At 37.1% G+C, this 23,714-nt stretch overlaps 1 pseudogene; it reads left to right on the forward strand.

Annotated features, from left to right (window-relative positions):
• Positions 1 to 260: 260 nt before the first annotated feature.
• Positions 261 to 23,590, forward strand: LOC145039579 (uncharacterized; annotated as a pseudogene).
• Positions 23,591 to 23,714: the final 124 nt, after the last annotated feature.

The following is a 23,714-nucleotide window of genomic DNA, read 5'->3' on the forward strand; positions in this document are numbered from 1 at the left end:
ACAAAATGAAGGGGTCACCCATAGACATAGACATTTGTTAATACCCAGTAGTATTCATCTTCTCCTCTTTTGCTTTCTTCACCCGTTTTCCCCTGTCTGCTCACCACTTTATCATCATCGACACTTTTTCATACTCTCCAATTGCTTTCTCTCTTCCATCCGTCTTTTAAAACAACCCAATTTCTCATTTCCCACTCAAATCCATTTGGATCTCCTCCTGTTCTTGCACATATCATCAACCATCAACATCACCCAGTTCCATGGCGAAAACACCTTCTTCCAAGTGCTTCATGTCGTCTTCCAAGTGCTTCATGTCGTCTTCCACAGATGCATCACTAAATCATCAACAATTAACATCCATCAGATCTATGGTGAAAACACCACCAAGGTAAAAAATGAGCACATTCTTTTCTCCAATGTTGCTGGCTTTCTTGTGTATATACGGCTTCGATTTCCTGCTCTCACCGGTAATCTTCACACTTCTAACGTCTAATCCAAATCATTTTGAATGTGGATTGGTTTCTGGTTTTTAAACCTAAAAATGCAAATCTGAAATCAATACAGCTTCTCAAAAGTTCGATTTTAGTATCAATTAAGGAGTGAAACTTAACATTGGGTTTATCAATGTTGAAATTGTAACTTCGATACTCAAAATAAACTTCACCTTATCATCTTCTCTAATTTTGACATATTAGAACGGAGCACAAGGAGTACGTTTCTCGATCAACTTCAAAGTTAAAAAATTTAACAGATTTAGACGTGTTTTCACTCATGTTGCTTCCAATTTTTCGAGTGTGGAATTGTTAAGCCTAAAAGTAAGGTACTATTGTCTCCAAGATTAAGTAATTCATAGTTGCAAAATAACTTTGTTTGATCGAGATTAAACATATAAGATAATAGAGATGATAACTTTTTATGTTTTCAGGAAATTTCAAGCTTAAGTGTAGAGTCATCTCAAAATTGCAGATAAAACGCTCAATTCTTAAGGGCTTTTTAGTTTCATATTGATTCATCGATGAATTATGAAGTGACACGGCTTTTAAGTTTGATTATTTGGCTGACTTAGCTTTTAAAACTAGTAAAAATAGTTCTTATCTTTCTATGTGGCATCCCTACCTGTTAATTTAGGTAACAGAGACTAAAAATACAGGTAGCTCACGAATTTGTTCCTTCGTAAATCAACAAAAATATTTTAAGGACTAAAGGATTTGCCACACCCTCCATTGTTGTACAGGACCAGTGAATTCCATAGGCCACCCTGCAGTCTTACAACACTCCCACACAAATTGCCAGCTAGTGAATGCTACGGGCCACCCTGCAGTCTTACCACACTCTGCTCTAACTGCCAACTAGTGAATGCTATGGGCCACCCCATAGTCTTACAACACCTCCGCACTAACTGTCATTACCACCGCCCTAGGCCTTACTGCTTATCTATCAATCCGAACGCATCCAGATTCGAACATACACTCAACCAAGCACCCCAACCGAACTCGAATCATGATTGGAATTCCCAACATGGGTCCATTAGAAGCCTGCTAACCATCACTAAGAAGGTACTAACCAACTGTTGGAAAGTTTTCCAAACTCCCAACCCACACAATCCTTAATACGTAGCACCTGGTTCCTGGTACGTAAAAATTTATCTTAGTGTTTTTCTCATTTTTAGTCTTGGACTCGGCGAGTTGTAGGTCCGACTCGCCAAGTAGAGACGTGATCCGGAACACGTTTAAGTTGGCGACTTGGCGTGTCCAGAATCTGGACTCGGCGAGTCCCCGCTGTCTGATGAAACCCTAAATTTCAAGGGTTTGCACCCTATTTAAACCCTCTTATCCGCCTCTAAGCTCGCCCCCTTCACCCTCAGAGCTCCCAACATTGTTTATACCCCTATTCCTTGTGAGATTGAAGTGTTTTGGTGTGTTCTTGAAGATTTTGAGGAGAAAGAAGAGTGGATCAAGAAGAGGAGAAGGAGGTCAGGCATCTTTGTGTCATCTCAGCGTTTTCCTTGAGGTATAACTCGTTTCCCCTCTGTTTTCAGGCTTGTAGTCTCTATTAGCTACATGAAAGTCCTTCTTGAGCCATTCCCCAAGCTTGTTTGTGCATTGTGGGTTGTAATAAGTTGTTAGCCTCTAGATCTAGGCATGATTGAGTCCCTGGAGCTTAGATCTACCGCCTTTATGGAGTCATATTGCATGAAAGCCCTAGATCTACTCTTTTGGTGCATTTTGAGCCCTAAAACCTTCATTGGTGATTATTTACACGTAAAGTTGGAAACTTTACGTGTAATTCATGCCCTAGAAACCCAGATCTGTGAATGGCATGAGCTGGATTCAAGAAAAATCGAGTGTATAGTAATTGCCTGTGGCCGACTCGGCGAGTCGTCCCTCGGACTCGGCGAGTCGAGTCGAGTCGCGAGTCCCCGAGTTTTCCCCTTTTTCGTGTTTGCGGGTTGGAGTAGTGAGTCATAGGGTGTAACTCAGTGGGTTGGAAGCCAGACCCACTCATGTAGTAACTCGGCGAGTCAATGCCATGACTCGGCGAGTTCAGGGCAATCTTCTTGCCTCAAGAACAGACTCAGCGAGTTGTTCATACAACTCGGCGAGTCTCAGCATAGAGTGTTCTGCGGATGAAGAAGAACTCGGCGAGTTGTTCATACAACTCGGCGAGTAGGATGAAGGACTATTGGCCTTTAGCTTAGAAGGAAAACTCGTCGAGTCAATGCCAAACTCGACGAGTAGAGACGGGATAGTGGTCAGACAAAGGGATAGGGACTCGGCGAGTTGATAGGCCAACTCGGTGAGTCGGGTCCATTGGAAGATGACTTAACTTTAACCCATGGTTTGGTTAAGGGTAAATGGTCAGTTTACCCTGAGGTCGGTTAGTAGTATTTGACTAAGTGTTTGGTGGGAATTGCAGCCGGAGGATTTCCGGAGCAGCAGCAGCAGACAGACCATTCCCACACAGATTAGTAGCTACTATGAGGTGAGTTACCTTCCAGTAGCGGTGGGTCTAAGGCCACAATGCCGACCCACTAGTAGGAGATGTATGATAGATGATTGTCTTTGTGATATCATCTAGGTTTGCTACTACCTGATATGTTATATGCTAGCATGATATGTTGTATGTAGTAGAGTTCGGTTGTTAGGACCGAAGGGTAGTCAGACACCCCAAGTACATTTGACAGTATGTGATGATATGTTTGCATGCTGGCTAGTTATGTTATATGGGATAGAGGTAGTAGGAGGGGACCACTCCCCGAGTTTGGTTGATAGGATCGAAGGGTAGCTTACGCACCCCAGATATGTCTGATAATATGTTATGTTATGATATAGGTGATAATAGCAGTAGGGGGTGAAATAGTCCCCGAGGTTCGGTCGTCAGGACCGAAGGGTGGTCAGCACCCCAGAATGGCTTGACACGGGTAGGCCGGCACCCCAGAATGGCTGTACCGGGTAGGTCGGGCACCCCAGAAATGTCTGGCAATATGTATGATATACGATTGTACGGTATGCGGTATGATGGGGGAACTCACTAAGCTTCGTGCTTACAGTTTTCAGTTTTGGTTTCAGGTACCACTTCTTCAAAGGGGAAAGAGTTGGCGAGGTAGCGGCCCATCACACACACGCTTGTATTCCACACCATGAGATCTTCCTAGGGATTGTACTCTGACGTTGTTATGTTTTTATAAACTGTTTTCCAGACACACACACTTTTACGAAATGATGTGGTTGGTGTATGTTTTGCTAAGTATATGTTTTCAAAAATGAAATTTTTGGCTCGTATTCTTGGGATGTTACAACAGATGACCACTTGGGCCGTCTCCCCCCCCCCCCCCCCCCCCCCCCCCGCGACGAGGATGTGAAACTCATTCTAGTTTCACACCTGCTTTTGAATACTTAAACGATCCTCCACCACTTTGATTTGACTAAGCTCTTACAACACACAAGCCTTGAGGGATTCCCAATCCATCTTACCCTCCAATGATCGAACTTCTGACAACCTACCCTTACCCATGCTAGTGTTCCATTACTAGCCAAACCTAAAGACCGCACAACCCTTGAAGACCATATCAATACTCTAATCCCAACAAATCTAATAACTCTAGATACTTCCTATGATACAACACCCAAATCTTGAAGTCCTCGGAACTGATGACAAGACCATAACCTTAGTAATAGACCCCTTCTCTTGGCACTCCTAGTGACCAACCGAGCATAAAATCTATAACCATTGAACCTTGACAATACTGGAGAACTAACCCACTAAATCCTAACCATAGACCTTCCAGACCATACCCCTGAATCGATCCCGAATAAGAACCAAAATAACAATTGGACATATTGAAACCTACTCAACAAGATACAACCCCTTCGGACCCACTGATGGTTTATGACATGCGAATGACATATAACAATTCTAGAAGATATATCCCAAACATAAACATGGAATTAAACCAAAGATAATGCTCACCAAATCGATGCAAGATTCCAAACAACATGAATACTGATAACAACCGAAAAGAAAGCAAAAGATAACATACCTGCAACATCGCTTGCTGAAATCCTGGCCTCCCCTGTCTGACACTGCAATGCCCGACTCCTCTCTGTTGGGGCTCCAACCCTACCTTCACGACCACCAATGATCATCAAGGTAGCCGGAGCAAATGCACTCACTGCTCCTCCCTTCGACATCAGACATTCGACCTTCTTTTGGCCCACCTGGTTACAGTGAAAACATAACGGGCTTGCCCCCTGAGGGCAATCCATGCTGACATGACCAACCCTTCCACACTTGTAGCAACCCAAACCCCTGGGACGACAAACCCTATCATGCAGTTTCCCGCACGTGCTACACTGACTTTGGCCATGTTGGCCTCTCCATCGCTGATGTAAAGTCTTGGGTCTCTTCTCAGGACCCTCCACTACATTCACCCGATCTAGCCCCTATTCCCAAGGTGCTCTAAAATCAATCTCTTACTCTCAGGCTCTAGAAATCATATCATCCAGGGTCTTGCACCCTAATATACTGACAAACTCCCTGATATCATCCCACAACATATCATGATACCTCACTTTCTGTATTTCCTCATACGTTGTATATTGCGGAACCAATAAAGCCCTCTCCCTAAACTTGGCAGTGATTTCTGCCATAGTCTCTGTAGTCTGGTGGAGATCTTGAAACTCTCGCGCTAACTGTTTGATAGCTTATTTTATTTTCTTATTTTTATTAGTTTATTTTAGATTTTTAGCTCTTTTTATTAGTATTGCATTGTATTTTAATTAATTTCTTTATCATGGATCGTATCGGGAACTTGTTATGTTACATGAGGAATTTTGTAGGGTTTTGGAGCTTTTTGTGATTGTGGATTAGAGTGAAGACGGCTTAGTGGGCTCCCGAGGCATTGTTGTGCTTAGCGGAATCAAAGAAGAAGAATTGGACTTTTAAAGTTGATGGCTTGGATTATTTGGGCTTATGAAGATGGATCATAAATTTCTAATTTTGGGTTTGGAGCATCTATTTGGTTGCTAAATGATGATTAGTAGATTCAAATTACATGGACAAGGGGGGGGGGGGGACCAAAGGAATCTTTGGTAGTGGAAGGGTGGAGTGGAGGAATGAAGGACCAATAGCATTACAGCAACATTTGCGCGGGTGGAATTTTCGTCGCGCGGGTACCCGCGCAACCGCCCAGTTTGGGCATTTTGGTCATTTGGCTCACCATAAATCTAGGGGATCGGATCTAGAGGCTCATTCTCGATTTTCACCATTGGAGACCTGTAGGAGGCGATTTTGGAGCTTGAAGACTCATTTCTTTTCATCTTTCCAAGATATTGATAGTTACTTTATGCAATTAGACTTTTGTGATTGTTTTTTCTATTGCCATGAGTGGCTAAACTCTCTATTTTGGTAGACATTGGCTAAAACCTCTTAATGTTTGTGGGCTTTTGAAGGATTTATGCTTATTTATCATTTATCTTATGTCTATTATTCTAGTTCATAATTTCTATGCTTGTTTAGTGCTTTGATCATGAGCTTGGTACTTTAATAAGCAATTGCTGGTTTATTTCTTTGTTTTAGCATTGAATCATTGAATTCAGTTAGAACAAGAGATTTATGATGGTAGAAATCATCTCTAGTTTATGAATCATAACTCCTTTATGGATGTGTAAGCATTGACATCCTCTAGGAATTGGGGATTTCTTCATTCTTAAGGCTAATCAACTTCTTGGGTTCAATTTCTTCAATTGGATCTTTGATTTTGATTAAGAAGGTGTGTTGTGGGCTTCCCCAACCTCCATACTACCTATGAGAAATCTTGGCATATCATGCTTCATGATTGCTATAACCAATTTGGGATGAATGATAAGCTTCATGTTAAATCCTAATGATAAACAAACAAATGTTCATTGTGTTGAATTGCCTTGGTTTACCAATTCTCTCCAATATTTGAGCATCTCACTTTCTTGCTTAATTGCAAGTTTTTAGTTATTAAAGTCTTTTAGTTTTCAAGCAATCATAACACCCCCCCCTTTTTTAGTTTAATTGTAGTTAGTTAGTTTATTTACAATAGTTCTTTTAGATTGCATTGGTGATTGAATACAACCATTTCCCCGATGATCGATACCCCTTTTTACCATTATATTACGTTTTATTGGCAAACAAAGGGTGTAATTTGCTTGGTGGACTTGACATCCCACCACTGTTGCACATCAATTACCAGTGCAAACTCAGCTCGAAACATGGTTGAGAAATCATTCCATGACATAGCATCAACAACATCATCACCCACTTTACGACCAACCTCTTCCCACCAATCCCGTGCCCTGTCCTTCAATAGGCAGGAAGCATATATGACCTTTGCCTCCTTGGGAAAAAACTCATCCTGAGTGTGTTAGCCATATCCGCTAAACACCTCCTTCTAGCAATGGGGTCCTTCTCCCCATAGAACACATGAGCTTTGCACGCATGGGACTCGCAAAAAGAAGGAGTGTGAGCTCTGATGATAGTCATAACTTTAGCACGGAAAGTGCCCACGCGCTTATCCAAGATCTTCAATATCCCCTCCTTGATAGAACCAAAGATCACAGGAGTCTGCTCCAAAATACCGCGAGTAATCTCCGATGAGATGAATTCCCGCATCTGCTCGCTAATTGACTCAGTACCTGCACCTGAGCTAAAAATAGAACCTGAACCTCCTCCCAAGCTTCTTAGATTCTCCAAGACTCCCCATTATTAGAGTATATATCCTGTAGTACGGGCCCAATACTACCTTCCACACCTATCCATACTTTCCTCAAGGATCATCCTGAATCCTTTAGGTCACAGTCTCAAACCGATGCACCAAAAATTCGCTAAACAGTGCAACCAAACCTAATGAAGCACTTCGTAGGCTCTCCTAGGTTCCCGACCTCACCCAACCCTTAATTGTTGAAGGAATCCCACCAATGTCAGCTAGCTTCCTCAGGAATATAGTCATATGAAACAGAGATCAGACAATCCTTTGAGTAAAAGACTCAACCCTAGAATCGTTGGACTCAGACAAGAGCTGTGCAATAGGGTCAGATCCATCACTCTAATATTATTTAACATGTGTCACATGTGACTTAGTATATTCACTTAGAAGTCAATTCACATCACTAAGAGTCCCACAAAGCACGAAGCAAATAACATTCAGGCAAAAAAAAAAATCTAACCAACATACACTAATCTGGCTATTCTATCTACTTATCTGAAAATCATACTAGCATGCTATTCTAAAAGCTCAAACAATGAGTCATATAAAGGAATCTCTCCTATCATGAAATACTTAGCATATCCTTAGCCCTAATCTAGCATGTAGTTCACCTAATCATATTATATATCATAATAAACATGTATTGGTATTCTGGGAACCACTTACTTGAGCTCGAATGATTGCACACATCACACCCCTTTGTTTGATTAGAAATCCTTTTTGATAAAACATTTATTTTATGAAAATTTTCACCAAACCCTCAGTTTGAGTCCCGACATACCCAAGAGTATGCCCAAATCCCTCAAACGAGGGCTCTGATACCAACTTGTAACATCCCAAAAAACGAAGGTAAAAATTTCATTTTTAAAACATCCAAAACACTCATTCACCCTAAATCTAAACATTTAGAAGTATTTCCAAATAAACAATCATCAGTACACTCCCAAGATCACCAGTTGCGGAAAACACGGGTGTATGCGCTGCGATCAAGCCGAGCCCTTCCCTTTCGAACCGGAAGTACCTGAAATCATAAACCACAAATTGTAAGCGCAAAGCTTAGTGATTTCCTCAAAATACCACATACAACACAACACAACTAGATAATTATGGATTATCAAAAACCCTGGGGACTATCAGCAGTCCCAGTGGCTAACAGCACGCATGGTGGGTTATCAGCAATCCTTGAGACTATTAGCAGTCCCAGTGGCTAACAGCACGCCCGCTGGGTTATCAATAACCCTGGAGACTATCAACAGTCTCAGTCACATATAAACAACATAACACAATAGTAACAGCTAGACCCAGCTGGTCATCACAAATACAACTATTATACCACACAGGCACATACAAACATGCAAGAGTCATAAAGACCACTAGCATGCTACATACATAATTTAGTGACCCGACATTGGTGCCTTCGACTCATGAGCACCGGGAGAAGACTCACCTTGACAACTAAACCCACAAATCAATCTTCGTCCGCTAATCTACTAAAATCCCCGCACTATCAAACAAATAACACCCAATCAACAATTGGGTTCCAAACCAAATTCAATAACCCATACATAGGGTAAAAATACCATTTTACCCCTCACCTAGTTGGGTCCAAGACTATGGCCCAAACTCACACTCATAAAGGCCCACAAACCAATAATAATCCAAAGCCCACTAATTGCCTGATTTTCCAAATTAGGCCCAAACCCTTACATGGGCCTTACCCAAAAGCCCATTAACTTTTCCTAATCCAAAACAAATATTCCTAGCTGGCCCAAAAAAGCCCCAAGCAACCAAGTTCAAAAGATAGCCCAAACTGAATCCCAAACACACCAAGCCCATTTAGACTGAGTATGTGGGGTGTACAGGCACTTACACGCAACATACTCGCTTGGAGGCTTGTACGTTGCATGTACTTGCTTGTACGCCCAGTGTACTCACCTTATTCAGCCCAAACCTAATCTTCACTTAATCCATTAAGACAAAGCTTTCCAAACCACAAATATGACCTCCTTGAGATGGAATACCACATAAAGTTGCCAACTTTAGGTTCATACATGACTAAAAGAAGCTCTTAAGCTTAAAAGGTGCTTATTGGTTGACTTAATGCATGCATGACTCCGTATACCCATAACGCTTTCATCTTTATGCTCAAGGATACCAAAACAAACTCAAATCTTAAAGGATGAACCCTTAAACAACCTAACTCACCCATAATCACAAAAGAAGACCAAAATAATAATAACTAGCCATGAAGATATCTAATAATACATAAGCCAAGATGCAAAATTGTTACCTCAAAAAGCTTCCCCACAACGTGATGATTTTGGATGAAAAGCTTTCCCACCAAGCAAAACAACTTCAAACTTCTCTTTTTTCCTTCCCAAGGGCAAATATGAGCATCAAAGCCTCCCAATAGCTCAAGAACACCTCCAAGAGACTCTAAGGTCGATTTACGGTTTTCAAAGTGTCGAGAGTGACTTAGAAATGAGGAAAACTAGCTAACATAAAGCTTTTATAGGGTACAAATTTGAAAATTAGGGTTTTCTTTCTGACCCTCATACGCCCAGGGTACTCCTCGTACGCCTAGTGTACGAGGTCTCGCACCCCAATCCCAACCTCGCACTAAGCTATGCGTACTATCCATTACGCATGGCGTAACCTCCCTCACATCGATACGCCCTGCATACTACCTTGGTACGCCTCGCGTACTAGGGTTTTCCCCAAACCCTAATTCATTTCGAATGCCATCACTTTCTTGATACAACTCCAATCCCGACCATCCTTATATCAATGAAAAGGTATCGAGAAACCATACACTATTATCAACTCATACTCGACTTGAAGCTCCTCAAATACAAAAATCCAATTTCCATAAAGGCCCGTTGCCAATTTACCAAAATGCCCCTTGGCACCAAAACCAATTCCGAATGCCCGAACCATCTATATTTCATCACCCCCGCCCAAAAAGGGCAACGATGCGAAACAGGGAATTACATAACATGTTATTAGTTTTTATCTATGTTGCTTACATGTTCAAGTTATGTATAGTTAATGATCACTTTAATTGCATGAAATTGTTTACCTAGTTGTTTATGAATCTTAAATTGCTAGAGCTAGTGATGGATAAAATCATAAAATTGGGTAATAAAGATAATAACTTTAATTGTGATAGAGAACATAATTGGATCATAATTATGTTTAGGTTATTTTTTTAGATCATAGATAATTAATCTTAGATATAGCTTACATAGCCCAATAATCTTAATAATCAATTGAGTGTCCACTTGTGTAAGACCATTGCATAGTAGTTTATAAATTGGTGAAAATGTTAGGAGATCAGACCAAGACATCTATTAACTTTTATACTGTAATCAAGTGAAACTAATCCATGTATTGAAACTAACAATAGAGAAAAGAGGGATTCAAAGCTAAACGGAGGTGTCTTTATTCTCTTGAATACAATTGTATCTAGTTATTTGCTTGCTTAGTTTTTATTTAATTGAGTAAATTAAATTAATCTAAACTTGCAAAAGATAAAAACCTCCCATTTTAGTTGTTTTTCTTCAATTAATTTTTAGTAGTTATTTTATTAGATAAATTTTGTTCCGTGTGCTTGATACCCGAATTACTTTTCTTTAATATAATATGGCTAGGTACACTATCTATAAGTGCATTTGTAGTTAAGTTTTTTTAGGTTTTAAATCTAAAACTGGTAGGTCTATCTGTACACATCACTTGTAATCTCCAATCTTGGTAACAACCATTCTGATTTGTTCCCCATGAGCAAATCAAGCTCTCCATGCCTTAGCTTCCTACTTCAAGTTAGTCCCTGCACATTAGAACAAATATGGGTTCCACATCTCATGTCAAGTATCCAATTATAAGAAGTAGAAGTCAGATGTAATTCAATTGTAAAAAAACCTAAAGTGCCAACACCCTTGGCCTTGTTCTTCTTAAGATCCTCCAGATACTTAGGCTAGCTACGTTTCCAATGACCATTCTCTTGGAAGTAATAGCAAATGGCTTCTTTAGGGTCATTAACTGGAGATATGCCATAAACGTCCTTTTTAGGGTTGGAATTGGGAGCACTACCTTTCCTTTTCCTATTCCCTTGATAGTAGGATGAGAGGGCCTCTTTTTCTTGACACCATCTTCCCTAATGGTTAGAATAAGAATGGTTGAACTTTTATTCCTAAGTAGAACAATGCTTTCTTCAGTTGTCTTAAGCATCCCACTAATCTCCATAATACACTTCTCCAAACCATTCATATAGTATTTCATAGCTTGTATGCACTTGTCATTGAGTTAAGAATGACATCAATAGCCAATTCTTGAGTGACTGGAAAGCCAAGATGATCAATTCTGTCAAAGTACCCTTTAGTTTTAACACACAGACACTCACAGAACCACTCTCTTGTTGCTTGCAACCTAGAATTAATTGTATCACCTTGGATTTCTCTGTTCGAGCTTGCTCTTTAAACATGTCTTTGAGCTGCTTATTCATGTAGTACTCCCCAAGGTTCTCACAACTCTTTTGGAGTTCAGAAGACATAGTTTCCAACATTAGACACATGACTTCACTCGAGTGATAGCTATGCTTTTCATGTTTGTTGTTTCTTCTTCAGTTGCATCATGGAGGCTCTTCTTCAAGATAATCATCCAATACATACTCCTTTCCGTACCTCAAAGTGATCCTTAGGTTACGAATCCAATTTAGGTAGTTTGGACCAACAAGCTTATCTTGAGAGAGGAGTTGGAGGAGAGAGAAGTTTGATCAAGTGGTTGGTACGGGAGGAGGAGGAGTAGAACCGAGCCATTGGTTATCTATTAAGAGAAGAAACACAATTTGTTTGATCAAACATCCTTTTATTATAATTACCCAATAACAAATTATTAATCAAAAGATTAAGATCCACATTTGGCTTCACAATGTAAAGTGGATTAGCCGAAATTTACAAAATGAAGTTATTTAGGTAAATAGACTATTGTTGATCTCAATCCATATGAGATTCCTAGAATTGAAATTTATTGACTTATTTCAATAGCATGTTAATCACTTGTAATGCTCATTTAGTATTCATGACTGGATTAGTTGAGGATCATGAATCAAAATAGTGAATTGACCATGCAAAGTTACAATGAGATTTGGCTCCACTTACGCTTGAGAATCATGAATATGATATACCTTTCTTTGACTATGTTCTTCTTTTTACAAGCCGGTAAACTACACACTCTTATGTCAACAAGAACATACTACAATGTGTAATTTCCATGGGATTCAAATTATATATAAAATGAGGTTTTGTTTTGTTACTTAATAAGTTAATACTTTTAACTTTACACAATTGTCCTATCAAACCTTTTTGCTAACTCCACTTCAAACGCAAGAAGGTGGTACAGTCGGCGAGCGGTGAATGCCTCTTAAAATCTAACCTCATTAGGAATCAAAGATACCTACCTTAAACCTCCATTATAGCAATAAAGTGGATGGACCTAGTTATGGTAAGACTAAGAACGCACATTAGGATGAAACATGAGAAAACACAATGTTTATTTTAGTGTTATACATATAAATATTATTTTACAATATATATATACATATATATATATATATATATATATATATATATATATATATATATAATTGAGGTTTATGTGTCTTTTAATTCTCTTGACTTAAAGTCAATAGTTAAATTATTAGAGTTCTAATCTTTTGTCCTTTAATTAATCTTACAATTAAATCAAGTGTAACTTTATCTTTTTTTTTTTTTTTTTTTTTTTTTTTTTTTTTTTTTGTATAAAGGCTAGTCTGTATGTGATTACGATTGAAAAAAATGAACAACCAAAAATAAAAATGGATTTAGAAGAATTTGGAACTCCAGGTTCCACGATGTGGGTAAAGATCTGCCACGTTGTGGGACACAGAAAACACACGATTTAATTAACTTATTATTTTAGGTTCTCGGGGTGAAAATCACAATGTGGTCAAGAGGCGACCACGACATGGTGTTGAAGACAGTCGCGATCCATGCATATCCCACGACGTGGTGCAGGACTAGCCACATCATAGAGAATAGGCAGAACGACTAAAATCGTTGATTTGCAAGCACAAACATATTCAATTCCAATCAAGGAAAATTTATAGACTTTTAAAACGATTTAAAATAAAGACCCTACACAAACAAACTCTAACATACTCAAACAAATGGCAACGGAAATAATAAACAAATTGATCTAAACTTGATACAACGGATCTAAAATCACTAATCTATGCAACTTATTAAAACTCTATAGATAGAAAACATATATTTGTTTTTTAGTTGGTTTCTTTTTTTCCGAGCTAGTGGATTGGACAAAAGAACCCAAAGGAGAGTTCCTATTCTATGATCGCACCCAAGATGCAAACAAGAAACATATCCAAGCAATCATCAAACTTCCAGCTTCAAACAGAATCAAAATCTTGATTTTGTTCTTCGATCACGACGTGGGGATCAAATGGCCACGACATGGGAGCGACGATTAAGGATCTTTTAGCATTTCGAGGATTCCAAACTTTGGTAGCTTAGAGGCATATTTCTCAAGTATCAAAACTGGATTTGGAGCCCTCTATTTTGTAACACCTGTTCCATGTATTGATTAATTTATATGATTTTTAGGGTTTTGTGCATGGACTTGGCGAGTTGGGGTGATCCAACTCGTCGAGTAAAGACTATGATGAGGATGCGGGATTCGGGTTCTACTCGACGAATAGGAGTTGTAAAGAGAACCCCAAATTTTTAGGGTTTGCACCCTATTTCAAGAACATAAACTGCCTCTTGTGGCCTCCCTTATCACCCTATTAGCCATAGAAAACCCTAATTCAACCTTGTACCTTTTTGAGTGAAAGTAAGAGCTTTTGTTAGCAATTTTGGGGTATTTGTGAAGGACTCTAGAGCTTGAAGAGGAAGGAACAAGGAGAGAAGCAGTAGATCCGACATCTACTCTGTATTAGCCATCATATTGAGGTATAAAGTCGTCACCTTGATCTCTAGTTGATTAGATCCCTTTTCTTGGAAGTAAATGACCATTTTTGGTGCAAAATGGAGTCAAAACCGGATCTGGACTTATCATAAGGATATGGTTCCATATCTGGACCTCTCTAGGTCCCCAATGATATAAAGTTGCTCACTTTATATAGCTTAGCCCCTTTCCATGCACAAAACCTTGCAAAAAGCCTAGTTTCGATGTTATGGCCTTGAAGGGCCTTGTATGCACGTAAAGTTTGCAACTTCATGTGGTATCTACATCAGGAGAGTTTGGGACCTTAGATCCCACTGAAAAGGGTTGAACTTGAAAGAGACTGAAGGAACTCGTCGAGTCCATTAGCTGACTCGACGAGTCGGGGTAGGGTTTGCGTGTTTTTGAGTTTCTGGATGGGTGCACTGAAGGATTAGGGTTTTGGTCTGAACGAGCTTTAGTTTTCTGTACATTTGATGAACTCGACAAGTCACTAGGGTGACTCAGCGATTTGATGCGAGATTCAGTGGAATGACATCGGGAGGAACTTGACGAGTTGCTAGGATGCACTCAACGAGCTGAGGTCAACATGGACTGTTGACCTTGACTTTGACCAGGGTTGACCAAGGTTGACTTTGAGGGAAATTATGGGATTATGACAAGTTAATCACATGTTGGTTATAGGCAGTTGAGGAGGAGCAGTGCATTGGATACATCTGATCTTAGCTATTCAGCTCAACATTCGAGAGGTGAGTCTCTTCACCATACCAATGGGTCTAAGGCACCAAGGCCGACCTATTTTATGATATGTGGTACACTAGCTGAAGTAGAGATATGTGGTATGATAGTTAACTATATGCTAAGTGGTATGCTAGTGATTATATGATATTTGCATGGAAGACCCCGAGGGGAGCCCGTGACGGTCGGATATAAGACCATGTGGGGGAGCCCATGACATTCCTAGGTAAAGACCATGGGGGAGCCCATAGCATGAAGGTATAAGATCGTGGGGGGGGGGGGAGCCCATGACATCCTTATATGTTTATATATGAGTTATGTAGTATGATAGATACTCCTGTGATATTATATGTTAGTTGATTATTATGTTTTTGCATGGAAGACCCCAGGGGGAGCCCGTGGCAGTTGGATATAAGACCATCCAGGGGAGCCCATGGCATTCCTAGGTAAAGACCATGAGGGAGCCCATGACATGAAGGTATAAGACCGTGGGAAGAGCCCACGACATCCTTATATGTTAGTATGCATGGCTTATGTGATATATGTAGCTTTTATAACTAATATGATATGTGGATTGTGGATTGTGTGTGGGGTATGCTCTGGGCGACTTCCTAAGCATTAGCTTACAATTTGTGGATTTATTTCAGGTGCATCTGAGCCCAAGGGCAAGGGCAAGGGCAAAGCTTGATGGCGCGGCGTGCACTCTCTTAGGCATTTTTATGGGACACTTTGATGTTTGGAAATAATATTGTTAAGGATATGAATTTGAAAACAATTTTATTGGGATTTCATGGTTTATGGAAAAGTGTTTGACTATTTAAAAATGAAAAAAAAATCTTTTGAAAATTTGGGTTGTTACAAATTTATAGGGAGGTGATTTGAAACCTTAGAGATAAATACCAAATATAATAGTAATCATCTATGGTATTCAAATCATTCTGGAATATTCTATATTCCATTTATCTATTATTAATTAATTAAACTATTACTTAATTAACAAAACTAGTCACTCAAATACACATCTTTTTAGATCTGTATTATTTTTGTTCTTGCGTGTAACCTAAAAGGACAGTGCTATTTATAGTAATATTACTGAGCTTTATTTTAACTATGGGCACTAATCTCCATCACTAATCAAAAACAAGCACTAAGCAAAGAGTACAGTCTGAACAGTGGACTTTATGTGTTGCCTATATAGGGTGTACGCATCAAGATTTGGAGATAGGTACTTAGACTCAATCGTGATCTAAAGGTCCGACACATCATGTTTTGGAGCTCAACTATCACGTTCATGAATCGAATGCTTTGGATAAGTCATGTTGTAGCAGTGTTATGCGTCACATACATAGGATGTACACGACGTGTTTGGTAGCCATTAAGTCACAGCATTGACACATTATGTGTTGCGTAAAAGAAGTGTGCACGCCATAATTTCCGTAACGGTTCAAAAGTATAACCCTTGAGCCCTAGTTGTTCAAAACCCCATCTAAACCCACTCTAGGGTGTTTTCAAGCATAAGGATCAATACCAAGCAATCCAAATTGAAGAAGACCTCGTATAAGAAAGGAAGGATTGTGTAATCGTAAATGGAGTCTATCCCACATCACTTGTTGTATATAGAACTTTACTTCAACATACCGATAGAAAGAAAACAAGGGAACATACCTCTAAGTAAAGGAAGGTGTTGAGAACTTAAACACACTCTATGGTATCCCTTCATTTTTGGATCCCTTCTTATAACTTCTTAAACCTTTTAACAAAACAAGTAAAAAAAAAATTAAAATATGGTTATTAGTAGTTAAAGTTGATCGTTTTTTACAAGGTTTAAGAGTGTTGAATTTTTTAACATGTTAAATGGGTCAATTGGGTTAAACACGTTCGTCGAGTCATGTCGTGTTAAACAATATTTAAATGTGTCAGGTTGATGTTTTTTAACCTATTTATTAAATGTTGTATGTTCGTATCAACATATTTTGACATGTTTAAATTTCAACTTGACACGAAATCAACACGACATGATCTATTTGCCAAGTTTATATTGGGTATGGTGTTAGGCGGGGTAGGAGAGAAGAAGACGATGTCATCGCCGTTTTGGTCCTGAAAATGGTGTTTATTGGTTTAATAATAATAATAATAATAATAATAATAATAATAATAATAATGTTTCGTTAGTTTGTTTTTAGTGGCAACGGTTAACAAAGTTAGTAAAGTGATGTTTGAGATTGATTTTAAAAACAACTTATTTAAGTATTAGATTTTTTTGAAAAGTAAAAAAAAAAAAAAAAACAAATGTTTGACATTCTAAAAAGCATTTTTCAAAATAATTTTTTCTAAGTCTTTAAAAATGAGATTTGAAAAGCATATAAAACTTGACTTTTTAAAACTCTTTTAATTTTTTAACCATAATAGCTTCAAAAAATGAAATTTTAAGCCAAACACTTTTCAATATATTTACTTAATGATTTTTTGTCGTCACAAAAGTTAATCTAAGCATTTTTTTAGAAACTTATTTTATCACCTCAATAAGTCAATAAACACTTTTGTTCAAAACATTTTTGGAATTCAAAAGGCAATCCCAAACACCCCGTAAAGTGAATATTTTTGCTTGGAGGATGTATAGAGATTTTATGCCTACTCGTCCATTTCTTTCTAGGAGGGGGATGGAGATTCCTTCATTGCAATGCCCTATTTGTGATAAAGGGGTTGATTCAGTTAATCACATTTTCTTTTTGTGTCTGTTTGCTTTGGAAGTGCAAGACAAAATCTTGCGTTGGTGGTACATTACTATGCCAATTATTTTGTGTTATAGTGATTGGTTATCGTGGTTTGATAGTATTCAGATTTCCAAACTTCAAAAGGATTTTCTAGAAGTTGTGTTCCTTGTCATGTGGTGGCGCATTTGTTTGTTCAGAAACAAGGTTATCTTTGGTAAAAATGCACCAAAGAAATCTAAGGTTTTTTATTGTATTGCCACAAAAACGTTTTCTTGGTGTCAATATAGATATAAGGGGTCGTTTAATTGGGTTGGGTGGCTCCAAAATCATATGATGGCTATCGTGTAATTTGTTTTCTTGTTTTGTTCTTCTAGCTTCTTGCTAGTTTAGTTAATGAATTTTCCGCTATTCTAAAAAAAAAAATCCCAAACACCCCCTAAAGGTTGAACAACACCCAACATACTCCAAACTTATGGGTGTTTGGTTTTGTGTTTAAAACAAAAAAAAATATTTTTTTAGTAAAAATGATTATAAGCTAAAGTGTAAATCATTTGAACTAAACATATTTTTAATAATAAAGTTCATGGATATTTGGTATAATTTAACTACCAAAAATACAATAAATTCTATAAACTTCATTCTTCTGGTTTTGATGGCATGTGAAATAAGCTCCTTGGGTGTGGTGCCATGTTTACCACATCATAACTCATCAAAAATCTTATCAAACTCAGATTTCTTCTTATTTGAGAGAGAGAGAGAGAGAGAGAGAGAGAGAGAGTAGTTGTTTCTTGCCGTGCTCGGTTAAACCGTGTCCAAGACTGCAGGGTGGGGGTGGTGTTCCCACCAACTGAGGTGGCAAACCGTAAGTGTTACCGTCCCACACTCTCAAACCTTACAGGCTTACACCAATCAGATGCTAAATAATCAAAGATATCCATTCTATATAAATAATCAAACACCACTTTAAAAGAAAAAAACATGATATATAATTTTTTTTGGTGCAATAATATCATGTTTACAAATGGTTTTCCATGGTGAACAAATACTAAAACTACCTTCCATATCAATCATAGTTTGTTGGACAATAATTCATCTACCACTTCCTAACTATCGGGAAAAAGAAAAAGCAGAACATTTGGGAATGGACCAAATCCCTCGTCTTTTATTATCACAAAATCATTTTTTGTTTAGGATTTTCATCGAACACCACAAGTATAATTTTATATCAGTGATTATCATAAATATAAGAAATAAAGAAGTTACTGGTATAACATTTTGTTTCACAAAAATAAATAAATAAAAAAAATAAATAAATAAAAAAAAATAATAATAAAGTTTCATAAAAAATGGTAAATCATACAATTTGAATTTTGGACGGCCCATTTTAACTCGTTCCAAAACCTAGATAGAATGTCAATCACAAAACACTAGCAACATGTTTAGTGTGTCATGGTTTGAACCCAGGATCTAAATCAGCACTATCTGCGCATTTATTCAAAATATAATTAGATTATGTAAAAAAAAAAAAATCTATGTATTAAACAACCACAAGCATAAGTCATAACACTTAACAGTTAACGCTAGCTCAATTGGGTTGATGTAGTCCTCGACAAATTAGTGTTAAAATGATACCAAAGGTTATGAAAACTTTAAAAAGCTATAAATTATGTCAAATTGATAATAATAAACAGGTAGGTCATGGAAATTAGTATTTTAAAACCTATAAAAATTCTCAGGAAAAGTTTCTCGAAGAACATCCTAAAACGCGTATATTGTACAATAGGATAATTTCAAACAAAAAAGTCCTTGCAATGTTGTTTTAAGAATTATAATCAACTCAATCGTGTAAAAGCAAAATGGATTTTAGCGTTAATATATTAGATTTTTATTTTTAGAATTAAAGTAATGATTTGGTAAGGAGGCGATAAATGACTGAATGTCACTCTTTTAGCGTATCCACTAACCTTTCATCAACATCTCTTTCCTATTAAGACAAATATTTGAGAACCTTAACAACCCATAGTTTTGCCTGTTTTTTATAATTTATTGTCTCATCTGTGCAGATTTGAGTATTAAAAAAAAAAAGCGAAAGTTCGATTAATTTTTTAGTTTTAACACTCTTGAATGTTCATAACCTTCAAATCAACGATTAAAAGTATAGTATAGAGAAATGTACTGCACCGACATCAAGGATGTATTTTGTTTGTCAAAGGGATCTTTGAATTGGAATGTAAATTTCAGTACAAATTTATGTTTGACAAAATAAAAAGAATTGGAATTCTTTAAATCAATAAAACTTTGTGCTTAAAGGACTTCGACATTTGTTTTCCTTTTTTTTTTCGGCTAAGGGCAAAGATTTTATACTCAATTCCTTATGTTTTATTAAAAGGCCCTAGTTGCAGGGCCGGTTTAGAGCAGGTGCCATATGGGCAATGGATCAGGGCCCAAAAATTTAAGGGGCCCAATTTTATTTTATTTTATTTATTTATTTTTTTTTTTAATTTTTTTTATAGTATATCAGTGAATTCGTTAGGCCCAAGCAATCCAACACCATCAGAATTTCAGAATCGGAAATCAGGCGTGAAACTTAAAGCGAATAAGTGCATCAGCAAGCGATCGATCATTGTTCGGAAATCAGGGCAGGGAAAGTGGCAGTGATGATAAATTGAACAATGAGAATTTCAGAATCGGAAATCAGGGCAGCAATTGTGGAATCACCGAAGTCATTGCAACAATTGTGGAATCACCGAATCAGGGCAGGGAAAGTGGGAAACGAAAGGGGTAGTGCATCACAGCATCAACAATCGCCCATCAGGTTAGCGTCTTAGCCACATCGACATAGGCGCACAGCGTGCAATAAGCCAATAATCAAGAATCATCCTCCATTGAATATTGATACATCAGTTTCTAATTCTAGGTTAGGGTCAATCACGATTAGAGACTTAGAGTGTTAGACAATCAGTTGAAAACTTGAATGTATTATCAGTTTTTCAAATTCTTGTGTAATTGTTTATTGGTTTAGATAAACTATTTAATTTTCAGATTCTTGAAAGCGATTCATGAATTTTTAATTGTTTATTTGTTTATCGCTATGACATATTGTCATTATGTCATATTATCATATTGAAATTGATTGAATGATTCACAATGTTAAATGAAATCAATGAATGATTTTGAAATATATTATTAGAATCAGAAATTAAATTATAAGATTACGTTTATTGTATAATTGTTTATTGTATAAATGAAATCAATGAATTGTTTATTGTATAATTTCTTATCAAATTATGTTTATTGTTTGTAAAATTGTAGACATGAAGTATACCATCCGGTAGTCAAAAACGTAAAAAAAAAAAAAAAAAAAAAAAAAAAAAAAAAAAAAAAAAAAAAAAAAAAAAACTAGATGAAGAAAAGAGAAAGGTTGATGCCGGTGCTCTAGATAAGTTTATCCATAGACAACCTATTGAAGAACATGTTGAAGAACATATTGAAGAGCACATTGAAGAGCATGTTGAAGAGCACATTGAAGAGCATGTTGAAGAGCAAGAGCATATAGAAGTAGAAGAGGCAGAAGAGCAAGAGCCCGTTAAAGAGCTTGTTGATATATATGATCCAAGAAGATGGGAAAAACTTAATTCTGAGGAGATTAAACTTTTGGTCCAGAAAGGCCCTAAAAGAGATAATAGTATTATTTATGGTCCCTACAATAAATTTGGTAGACGGTTTTCTGCAGCTTTATATACAAGAACTTTACCAAATTTGGAGAAGTGTGATAAAGAATGGCTAGTATATTCAAAAGAGCTTGACAAAGTATTTTGTTTCTGTTGTAAAGTGTTTAGAAAAAGGATTTCAAAAGGTAAATTAGATGGTGATGGTTATGCAGATTGGCACCATGTCACCACTAGGGTTAAAGAACACGAAATTTCATTGGATCATCTTACAAATAGGAATAAGTGGTTCGATATGCGTAAAAGAATGAACCTAAATGAAACAATTGATAAAGTTCAATACGAGCAATTCAAGAAAGAAAGAGATTACTGGAAACAAGTCCTTTTGAGAATCATTGCAGTAGTGAAATTTCTTGGTAAACATAATTTAGCATTTCGTGGATCCAATGAAAAGTTGTATAAAAAAGGTAACTATAAATTGTAATTTTTTTGTTCTAATTCCAACAAATACCTTTTTGTTAATTATTATGACTGCTTTCACTTCTTATTTGTTAATTTTATTTAATAGGTAACGGAAATTTTTTGGGTGTCATTGAAATGTTGGAAGAGTTTGACCCGGTTATCAAAGAGCATGTGCGGCGGATAACAAATGATGGGCGTCATGTGCATTATCTTGGCCACTTAATCCAAAACGAACTAATATCTTTGCTAGCTCAAGAAATTAAAAAATAACTTATCAAGAAGATAAAGGAAGCAAAGTACTACTCAATCATACTTGATTGTACTCCCAAATCAAGTCACTAGGAACAGATGACTATAATAGTGAGGTATTTGATGTTATCATATAACTCTGTTACTGTCGAGGAGTCCTTTTAGGTTTTTTGAATGTTGATGATACCTCTGGAAAAGGACTATTTGATATTACACTTGAGGAGTTACAGTCTCTTGGTCTTGAAATTGATGATATGCGTGGTCAAAGCTATGATAATGGAGCAAACATGAAAGGAAAACACCAAGGGGTGCAAAAGAGATTTTTAGATATAAATTCTAGAGCATTTTACACTCCTTGTGGTTGCCATTCTCTTAATCTAACATTATGTGATATGGCTAGCAAGTGTGTTAAAGGAAAGAACTTTTTTGGATTCATCCAACGCATTTATACTATCTTTGCAAATTCTACTAAGAGGTGGGAAATTTTGAAAGATAATATTAAAGCTTGGAGTCTTAAGTCATTGTGTCAAACTCGTTGGGAAAGTCGGGTTGAGAGTGTAAAGGTTATTAAACTTCAACTTGTTGATTTACGGGCTTTACTTCAAGTTGGAGAAAAAGATAATGATGTTGCAATTGCAAGTGAAGCAACTTCACTAGCAGAAAAAGAACTTGGTGACTTTGAATTTTTGGTATCAACTGTTATTTGGTATGAAGTACTAAACCATGTGAATATTGTGAGTAAGAAGTTACAATCAAAGGATATGCATCTTGATAATGCTATTATAGAAATAAACAAATTGATTGGGTACTTCAAGAATTATAGAGAAACTGGTTTTTCAAAAGCGATTGTTGAAGCTAAGGAGATTGCTATTGAAATGGGTATTGATCCAATATTTCCACAAAAGCGTTTGATTGAAAGGAAAAGAAGGTTTGATGAGAGTTCAACTAGCGAAGAAGTTTCATTTACACCTGAAGAGAACTTTAGAGTTAATTATTTCTTATTCATTGTTGATCAAGCTATTTCTTCTCTTGAGACAAGATTTGAACAATTCAAAGAGTATGATAGAGTATTTGGTTTTTTATTTCCACATAATTTGAGGGGAATTGAAGATAAAGATCTTAAGTCGTATTGTCATCATCTTGAAAAAGCACTCAAGTTTGAAGAAAGATCGGATATTGATGCCGATGAACTTTATACGGAGTTGAAATTATTTGAGACATTGGAAACCAATGAGTTTAGCAACCCTATAGATGTTTTGAAGTTTTTGAAAGAACTTGATTATTTCCCAAATGCAAGCATTGCATATAGAATATTGTTAACTATTCCAGTAATGGTTGCATCTACAGAAAGGAGTTTTTCAAAATTGAAGTTTGTGAAATCTTACTTACGCTCCACAATGACACAAGAAAGACTTAGCGGTTTGGCAATGATATCTATCGAGAACGAAATCTTAGAGAGTATAGACTTTGAAGAGTTGATCAACCAATTTGCAATCAAGAATGCTAGGAGAGCTTCAAGAATCGTCAGTTAGCTGTTAGGATATGTAATTACTCATCAAAATACTATGATTTTTCTTTGTTTGTTGCCATAAAGTTTATCGTCATTTTAATAAAAATATTAGTTTATGTAAGTTAATTTGTTACACGTTAAGGCCT

The sequence above is a fragment of the Lactuca saligna genome, chromosome 4 (assembly GCF_052625555.1).
Source record: "Lactuca saligna cultivar CGN05327 chromosome 4, ASM5262555v1, whole genome shotgun sequence".
NCBI lineage: Eukaryota > Viridiplantae > Streptophyta > Magnoliopsida > Asterales > Asteraceae > Lactuca > Lactuca saligna.